The sequence below is a fragment of the Pseudophryne corroboree genome, chromosome 7 (genome assembly GCF_028390025.1).
Source record: "Pseudophryne corroboree isolate aPseCor3 chromosome 7, aPseCor3.hap2, whole genome shotgun sequence".
Lineage (NCBI taxonomy): Eukaryota > Metazoa > Chordata > Amphibia > Anura > Myobatrachidae > Pseudophryne > Pseudophryne corroboree.
The window spans coordinates 386,764,254-386,774,112 of NC_086450.1; positions in this window are offsets into that span (position 1 = coordinate 386,764,254).

Consider the following 9,859-nt stretch of genomic DNA (forward strand, 5'->3'; position numbering starts at 1 on the left):
TGTGGAGAAGATGATGTTCATTAAAATGAATTATAATCAATTCCTCCGCGGAGACATTGACCAGCAGCAATTGCCTCCACAAAGTACACAGGGAGCTGAGATGGTGGATTCCAGTGGGGACGAATTGATAATCTGTGAGGAGGGGGATGTACACGGTGATATATCGGAGGGTGAAGATGAGGTGGACATCTTGCCTCTGTAGAGCCAGTTTGTGCAAGGAGAGATTAATTGCTTCTTTTTTGGGGGGGGTCCAAACCAACCCGTCATATCAGTCACAGTCGTGTGGCAGACCCTGTCACTGAAATGATGGGTTGGTTAAAGTGTGCATGTCCTGTTTTGTTTATACAACATAAGGGTGGGTGGGAGGGCCCAAGGACAATTCCATCTTGCACCTCTTTTTTCTTTTCTTTTTCTTTGCATCATGTGCTGATTGGGGAGGGTTTTTTGGAAGGGACATCCTGCGTGACACTGCAGTGCCACTCCTAGATGGGCCCGGTGTTTGTGTCGGCCACTAGGGTCGCTAATCTTACTCACACAGTCAGCTACCTCATTGCGCCTCTTTTTTTCTTTGCGTCATGTGCTGTTTGGGGAGGGTTTTTTGGAAGGGACATCCTGCGTGACACTGCAGTGCCACTCCTAGATGGGCCCGGTGTTTGTGTCGGCCACTAGGGTCGCTAATCTTACTCACACAGCTACCTCATTGCGCCTCTTTTTTTCTTTGCGTCATGTGCTGTTTGGGGAGGGTTTTTTGGAAGGGACATCCTGCGTGACACTGCAGTGCCACTCCTAGATGGGCCCGGTGTTTGTGTCGGCCACTAGGGTCGCTTATCTTACTCACACAGCGACCTCGGTGCAAATTTTAGGACTAAAAATAATATTGTGAGGTGTGAGGTATTCAGAATAGACTGAAAATGAGTGTAAATTATGGTTTTTGAGGTTAATAATACTTTGGGATCAAAATGACCCCCAAATTCTATGATTTAAGCTGTTTTTTAGTGTTTTTGGAAAAAAACACCCGAATCCAAAACACACCCGAATCCGACAAAAAAAATTCGGTGAGGTTTTGCCAAAACGCGTTCGAACCCAAAACACGGCCGCGGAACCGAACCCAAAACCAAAACACAAAACCCGAAAAATTTCAGGCGCTCATCTCTAATACAGTATTTGGACAAAAGTATTCGGATGCCTTACCATTACAGCACCAGGGGCTTTAATGACATGGTGCTCAAATACATATACTTTAATATGGAGTTGGTCATCTTTTTGCAGCTATAACAGCTTCCTCTCTTTTTAGAAGGCTTTCCACAAGATTTTGGAGTGTTTCTGTGGGAATTTGTGTCCATTCATTCTGCAGAGCATTTATGAGGTCAGGCACTGATTTTGGACGAGTAGGCCTGGCTCGCAATATCCATTCCAGTTCATCCCAAATATGCTCGATGGGGTTGAGGTCAGGGCTCTGTGCATGCCAGTCAAGTTCTTCTACACGGAACTAATTAAACCATGTCTTTATAGTCCTTGGTTTGTGCACTGGGGCACAGTCATGTTGGAGTAGAAAAGGGTCTTAACCAAACTGTTGCCACAAAGTTGGAAGCATAGCATTGTCCAAAATGTCTGGGTATGCTGAAGCATTAAGATTGCCCTTCACTGTAGATAAGGGGCCTAGCCCAAACCCTGAGAAACAGCCCCATACCATTATCCCTTCTCCACCAAGCTTCACAGTCAGCATAATGCAGTCAGGCCAGTAACGTTCTCCCGGCATCCGCCAAACCCAGACTCACCTATCTGACTGCCAAACAGAGAAGCGTGATTTGTCACTCCACAGTCCAGTGTTGGTTTGCTTTACACCACTCCGTCCAACGCTTGGCATTGGACTTGGTGATGTGAGGCTTGCATGCAACTGCTCAGCCATGGAAACCCATTCAATTAAGCTCTCACCGCACAGTTTTTGTGCTTTCATTAATGCCAGTGGAAGTTCAGAGCTCTTCAGCTATGGAATCAGCAGAGCGTTGGTAGCTTTTACACAACATGCACCTTAGCAGTCGTTGGCCTTGTTCTGTGATTTTACGTGGTCTTGCGCTACATGGCTGAGTCGCTGTTGTTCTTCAATGCTTCCACTTTGTAATAATATCACTTACAGTTGACCATGGAATATCCAGCAGGTATGAAATTTCACGAACCATCTTACTGCAAAGTACTACGCTTGAAGTCACTGAGCTCTTCAGAACGACCCATTTTGTATCACAAATGTTTGCAAATGGAGACTGCATGGCTAGGTGCTTGATTTAATACACCTGTGGAAACGGGTCTGATTAAAACATCTTAATTCAATAATTAACAGGTGTGGCCAAATACATTTGTCCTTTTAAGTGGATGCAAATGATGATGAGTCCCCTATTGTGTTTATAACGAGACCCTCATATGAGAGTACACGCAATAAAGGTGGTCATTCCGAGTTGATCGCAGCCAGCAACTTTTTGCTGCTGGTGCGATCAACTAGTCCACGCCTATGGGTGAGTGTATTTTAGCTTAGCAGGGCTGCGAACGCTTGTGCAGCCCTGCTAAGCTAAAAAAGTTTTGTGTAAAAGACCAGCCCTAGACCTACTTACCCTGTGTGACGGCTCCAGCGATCCAGGTCCCAGCTTTGACGTCAGACATCTGCCCTCCGTTCTTCTGACCACGCCTGCGTTTTCTCCACCACTCCCCGAAAACGGCCGCCAACGGTCTGGTGGCGCCCAGGAACGCCTTCTTTCTGTCAATCTTCTTGCGCCCGCCGCTGCGACCGCTTTCTTCATAATCCACGTCATAACCCTGCGACCCCTGTTGCCGGGCAACGACGCGCGTGCGCATTCTGCGCATGCGCATTCCGGACCCGTTTGCACTGCAGCAACAAACCTCTGCGTGCGAACGTGTCGGAATGACCCCCCAAATCAATCCTTTTTCCATTAATATATAGTTTTATTATCAAACACAATTAACGTTTTTTCAACCTTATATTACACATTAATAGTGACCATTGAGGGTCAGATGTTATTTTTTATTTTTTATTTAAATTTTTATTGAAACACCAAATTTCCACAATGTATATAATAACCTTATTTGCATCCGTTCTTGAGGAAGGTCCACTCAGACTGAAACGCGTCCACGGATTCGCTGTGAGCATAGAAGTGGAGCGGTGTCTGAAAGACTTACCTTGGGAGTTTGTACGCCATCTGCGGTGGTGCCGTGCTTCTAGCCTGGGACCAGCATTTTCTGCGTTAAATTAAGCTTAGCCCACCGCACCCCACAAAATTGGTGAGATACTTTGAAAGACTTTAATCAGCACCGCCACTTTAAGGACTTCTTTTATCAATTTTTAATGTGTGTTTTTAATGTTTGTTTTATATTAAGTGTTTTTTGCATATGCACTTTAATAAAAATTTGTGGTACCAGAAATTAGTACTACTTCCTGTTTAAAGTTTACTAGCAAACATTTGGTGGATACTAGCGCCTATTCCTCTACTTAGCCCCTTTTTTCCTATAATAACCTTATTGTCAATAAAGTCAATGTTTACAAACATTGTTGCCGAACATTTTCTGTACATTCAATCGAATATATATAGAAATACATACTTTGAATGTTATGTGTTATCACATTTTTCAAACTCACGTCTGTTGTATCTACATGCTAAAATAAAGATCAATGGTGGTCATTCCGAATTGATCGCTCGCTGCAAATTTTCGCAGTGCAGCGATTAAGTAAAAAAACTGCAAAAATGTGCATGCGCATGGTACGCAGCGCGCATGCGCTAAGTATTTTCACACAAAACTTTGTAGATTTACACAAGCTTGAGCAACGTTTTTTCATCGCTCGAGTGATCGTAGTGTGATTGACAGGAAGTGGGTGTTTCTGGGCGGAAACTGGCCGTTTTCAGGGAGTGTGCTAAAAAACGCAGGCGTGCCAGGTAAAAACGCAGGAATGGCTGGGGAAACGGGGTAGTGGCTGGCTGAACGCAGGGCGTGTTTGTGACGTCAAACCAGGAACTAAACGGACTGAGGTGATCGCAGTCTAGGAGTAGGTCTGGAGCTACTCAAAAACTGCAGGGAATTATTTAGTAGCAGTTTAGCTAATCTTTCGTTCGCTATTCTGCTAAGCTAATATACACTCCCAGAACGCGGCGGCCTAGCGTGTGCAATGCTGCTAAAAGCAGCTAGCGAGCGATCAACTCGGAATGACCACCAATGCCTTCTCCCAAAAGACCTCGTGTCAAGAGGAATTTTTTTTCTCGCAACTCCACACTATAATCCATCCAACTATTCCAGTAATTCAATGACCTAAGTTAAGGTAGACTTAGGGCACGATATTCACCAATGGGTCTCCCGATAGTTCACGAATAACATACCACTGTGTATGCTTCAGGGATTTGTGTATTCTATTACGTAAGTCAGTCGGCAAAATTCCGATGTAGCTTTCCCAGGTTCCAAAGAACCCGGCCGAGCGTCTTTCTTTCTCTAAAATAGTGTCTATCCACTCCATGTTAAACACATGGTGTAATTTATCTTTAAATAGTTTCAAAGTGGGAGGAGTTGCCTCAATCCATGTCTGCAGTATGGCTTTACATGCAGCTGCACTAATAATTAGCAATAAGCATTTACACCCTTTCTCTGTGTGTTGCCCTTCCGGCAACATACCAAATATTGCCCATTTATCTGTGAGAGGGATATAGTGCACCAGATTGTCAAGAGCGAATTGTCTTATTTTTAGCCACAAAATTCTCAGCAGGGGGCACTTCCAAAAGTAATGGTACATATCTGCTGTGTCAGAGTGACATCTGGGGCAGGAAGCCGAGGGTATCAACCCCGCTAAATGTTGCCTACGAGGCGAAAAATAAGCCTTATGATAGATGTTCAAAAACATCTCCTGATATTGGATCGCAGGGATTAGTTTCCTCGATAATTGGAGTGTTCTCCACAATCCGCCACAAGTTAAGGAAGGAATTATGCGACCCCAAGAATTCATACCTGACTGAACCTTTTCATGATTAATGTTTTGTCTCAAAAAGCATAGTGTTGTGATAGTTCTCTTTTTTCTACTAGGTCTGACTGTAGCATTACATCTAAAACATTGTCCCAGTCTCTATCTGATAACCCTCTGATCACCAACGTAACATAATGTTTAGCTTGCATATAGGTAAATGGGTATACTCGGAAGGTCGGGAACATTTCTGATGCTTGCGAAAATTATAGAGGTGCCCTGGTATCTTTATCTAAAAATGTCCCCACGTCATATAATCCTTCAACCCTTAATCTCTCATAGGGATAAGCAGCTAGTCTGTCCTAGAATTCTGTATTTTTTAGGAATGGTAAGAAAAGGGTTTTATAAGAATTTAAGTTTTGTTTATGTCGAAGAATATGCCATAATGTTTTTGTGGTCCACATTGAGGGATTATGGCATATATTTTTTCTCCTATTTCACTGTTGTGCAAGTGTAGGAATCCCGTCAAGCTACAGTCTGTCAGAAATTGTTCCTCTATAAATGTATTAGCATAAAGATCCTTTCCTTGTAGCCAATCCCATAAATACCTCAGTACAGCAGCATGGTTATAATGCAAAACATTGGGGAAATTAATGGCCCCATTGGTAACGGGTTGTTGTAATTTTATCAGCCCAATTCGCGGTCTATTAGCACCCCAGATAAAGTTTCTAAAATGGGCATTATGTAAGCAAATATCTTTCTGAGTCAAAAGGAGAGGTAAAGCCTGTAATATATACAATCATCTTGGAAAGTCACCATCTTAATAAGGTTCGCTCTCCCTACATATGATAGCATAAGGTGAGCCCATCCCTCCAGTTCCCTAGCCGTGTCAGCTAATGCTGTAGAGATGTTCAACCTATACAGCTCTACAGGTCATTTGGGAAGGCGAATACCTAGGTAGTCAATGTCGGATTTTGGCCACCTCTCTGCAATCTGACGGCTCGAACGCGGGGTAGTTATACGGGGATGTAAGTAAAGACCCACAGACTTAGCCAAATTAACTGTAAAGCCAGAGACTTCACCATATTCCTCTAATCTGCTGAGGATTTTCTTTAAAGATTACTCTGGATTGGCGATATACAATAATACGTCGTCTGCGAAGGCAGACAGCTTTATCTCTTCCCTACCCACCATTATGCCCTTAAAATCTGACCAATTCTGCAGGATGTGAAATAGTGGATCCAGGGCCGGTTCTTGCCCTTGCGGCGCCCCGGGCAAAAGTTAGGGGCGTGACTTAACATGGGGGCGTGGTCAGTCACGCCCCCCATTTGTAGCGCCGCTGAAAAAAAAAAGAAAAAAAAAAAGTATACTTACTGTACCCCGCTCCTGTTTCCAGACCCTGCAGACCGGCGCCGCTCTTCTCCTCGGATCTATGGGAGAGACGTCAGTCATGACGTCTCTCCCATAGCACAGCATAAGCGCTAGAGGTCAATTATGACCCCTAGCGTCTATGCCACAATGCTGTGCGGTGCGCGATGACGTCATCGCGCACCGCACACCAAAGGTCCTCTCCATGAAGGGAAACTAGACGCTTAGCGTCTGATTCCCTTCAGAGCGGGGGAGGACCAGCGCCACGAAGGGAAACCAGACGCATAGCGTCTGGTTCCCTTCTCACAGCGGGAGGGGGGGCACAGCGGGGGGACACTGCTGGGGCGCACACTGACAGTGGAGGATCTTGCCATGGTGCGGCGCCCTCCGGATGGCGCCGGCGCCCTCCGGAAGGCGGCGCCCCGGGCAAAAGTCCCGCTTGCCCGTGGCAAGATCCGCCACTGAGTGGATCTATACAGAGGTTGAACAACAAGGGGGACAGGGGGCACCCCTGGCGCGTTCCCCTATACATCTGAATTGGGTCCCCTCTGACTCCATTAATTAATAAAGATGTTTTGGGTTGAGAATAAAAGTATCAAACCAATTCAATAAAAATCGGATCAAAACTTCTCCTTTCAAGTATCGCAAACAGGTGTGGCCAAGCCACAGAATCAAAGGCTGTATTAGTATCCAAACTAAGTAACATACTATTAGGTAATGGTTAGATGTTATTTTAACTTGCTGTCCCTTTTAAAAAAGGGGCCAAGCTCATTGACAACTCGTTCGACCCACTTTTGATCACGGTATCATATCACCCAATGCGTTTTGTTGATAATGTCTTCCTCAGGGGTCTTTACTTCATATGTGTGAACCTCCAAATTTTACTTCAATCCTCAATCAGGATGGCAAGTAGTATGTCCTTAATAAATATCAGAAAAGCGTCTGCTCCTACCAAAAATATACTCAGCTATTGGGTCAAATGATGGCAGCCTATCCAGCCTGGTGTTTCTTATTATCCTCAGCTGGAAATATAATGGAGAGCAGCTTCCCTGCACTAGTACACAGCTGTGTTGGATGATATGATATCTTGATCAAAAGTCAGCCGTATGTCTGTCTGTTATTACCCATTCTCGTTTTATTACCGTTTTATTCCCAACTATAAACAGCAATTGAATATGCAGGAGCTATATAAATAAATGTTAATAAATAGTAATAAAACAAGATAATAAACCAAAACTTTCCAGATCAAAAAAAACCCAACAGGGCGAGGAAATGTAGTACTGCAAGGTTAATTGTGTCCATGTGGAATAAGCAACTGTCCTTGATGGTTTTCCAAAGCTTAGCAGCAAATTCCACTGCTTAGTACCCACACATATACACAATTATAATTGAAGGGCATTGACAAACCTTCTTGGGAATTTATTATTGTAGCTTAGTTTTTAAATGATTTTACAGTAGAAAATAAGAGTCATTTTCCCTTCATAACTTCTGTGTTATCAGTAATATTTGTAATTATTAAATGCTAATAGGACATTTATCAATTATTACATCTTAATTACCCTGCAATAACTATCTTATTGTATTTTAATTAAATTCTTAATTGTTGCTGAGAGTTCCAACAGTTCTGTGTTGTAATCTTCAGGTTTCATTAGCTGAAGCATTAGCCTTTGGTAAAAAGGCCATGATTTAAAGATGTGTGCGGGGAAAAAAATTGGGTTGGATTATATTTGCTAAAAATAATTGAGTATGAGGGAAATAAAAAAATAAAGCAACTGTACTTCTAGAGTGGGGAGATATCTCTCGGGAGCAGGGAAGCACGGAAAAGCAAGGGGATTTCATTAAAATCTCCGAACTGAAACGTAACTTTGCAAAGCCATAGATTGTACCCCATGAAAGCAGCCATGAAGGGGATTAGCTGGAGGTATATATTGAAATGTTAGCAAACCTATCTTCTCGGTAAGCTTGGCTGACTTGGAAGCAGTGTCAACGATTTTATTTTTCTCGTGGAGTTTTATTTAGAGAGAACGATGCCTATTAGTTCAGAATACTGAAAAAATGTTAGTTTTAGGGTCAAAATATTGAATTAGTACTTAAAACTTCAATCCCTTGAAAACTGATGTTTTTTTGTATTTACTAAACAAGTCTATTTAGTTGCTTGCTAAACTGGGTACACATTAGATTTCCGATGGATCTGAACGAGAAATCGCTCAAATTGTCAAATGTGTACGCACTATGGCGCTATCCTGCGGGTCATCCATCGCTTCTGCAGATCGGTCACACAAGCAGGTCAATCTTTAGATGTGGCTGATGACCCCATGCATTTGGATGAGGCAGGATGCGGCGGGGGAACGATATATCATCCGGTCGTTCACCAGATAGTGCAGGGTGTACGGCCTGCACGGTATGTCGTTCCATTGTATCTGCCATCGGCTGGGTACACAGGTCATCTAATGTGTACCCGGTTTTAGAATGCATGGTTTTGGTCTGTTACTGTTTATAATTTACGGTTTACAAGTTTGTTTGATACCATGGCAACCACAGTCACACAATTTATGATGAGATGAGCAGAGATGCTTTTTGATATGGCATCCAGCATCTTCCAGCATCGACGTTTGTAGCATAATTCCCTGCTTGAGTGTGCTATGTTGGGTTGACAGTTCTCATGACAACATGAGATGGTCAACATTGTCATGTTGACAGTGACCATTCAACGTTTATCATGTCTACACAGATGACATGATCGCCCAACGGTCACTATCATCCTGGACCCAGCGGTGATATGTGCAGCCTAATCCTCCTGGTGACGGCTAACCCTAACCATCAGTATTCCAAGAATGACGACTTTTCAGATGTCGACCTTGTGTATAAGTCGACAATCTGAGGATGTCGACATGGTTCAGCATGTTGACAAGCACTATTCTAGTGTCAACATTGTAGCTGTTGACATGGTAACTGTTGACCAGGTGACCAAATCTGCCCCACTCTATTCCTCCTTTCTCTTACTATCCTTACCAGTAGTGCAAGTAGAAAAAATTTTCTTAGTGGTACTCATAGTTAAAATGGGTGTGGGAGTTGCTACATGACAATAGGGGCATGGCCACATTATGCCACACACCATAATGCCCCTTACACATTATGCCAACACTGTAATGCCTTACATATTATACCACACACCATAATGCCTATTGCATATTATTCCACACATAGTTATGCCAAAGACACCATTTTATGTCCCACACACAAAAATGCCCCTTGTAAATTATGCACCAGTGGAGGGCTGATGGTACTGCATACCACCACCAAATTTCTTAATGGTACTCCGTACCACCCCATACCACCCTACTTTAAGCCAGAGGCGGAACTACCGCGGGGCCCGCCAGTGTCCAGGAGCCCAAAGCATGTAATGAGTCAAACTGACTCATTACATGCCGCTTTGTGCTGTGGGCAACCGCTGCCCGCAGCACACAGCCGCCTGGACAGAGAGGAGAGGAGCGCAGCAGTACGGGGGAGAAGGAGGAGGAGGGAGGTGGAGGAGGGAGC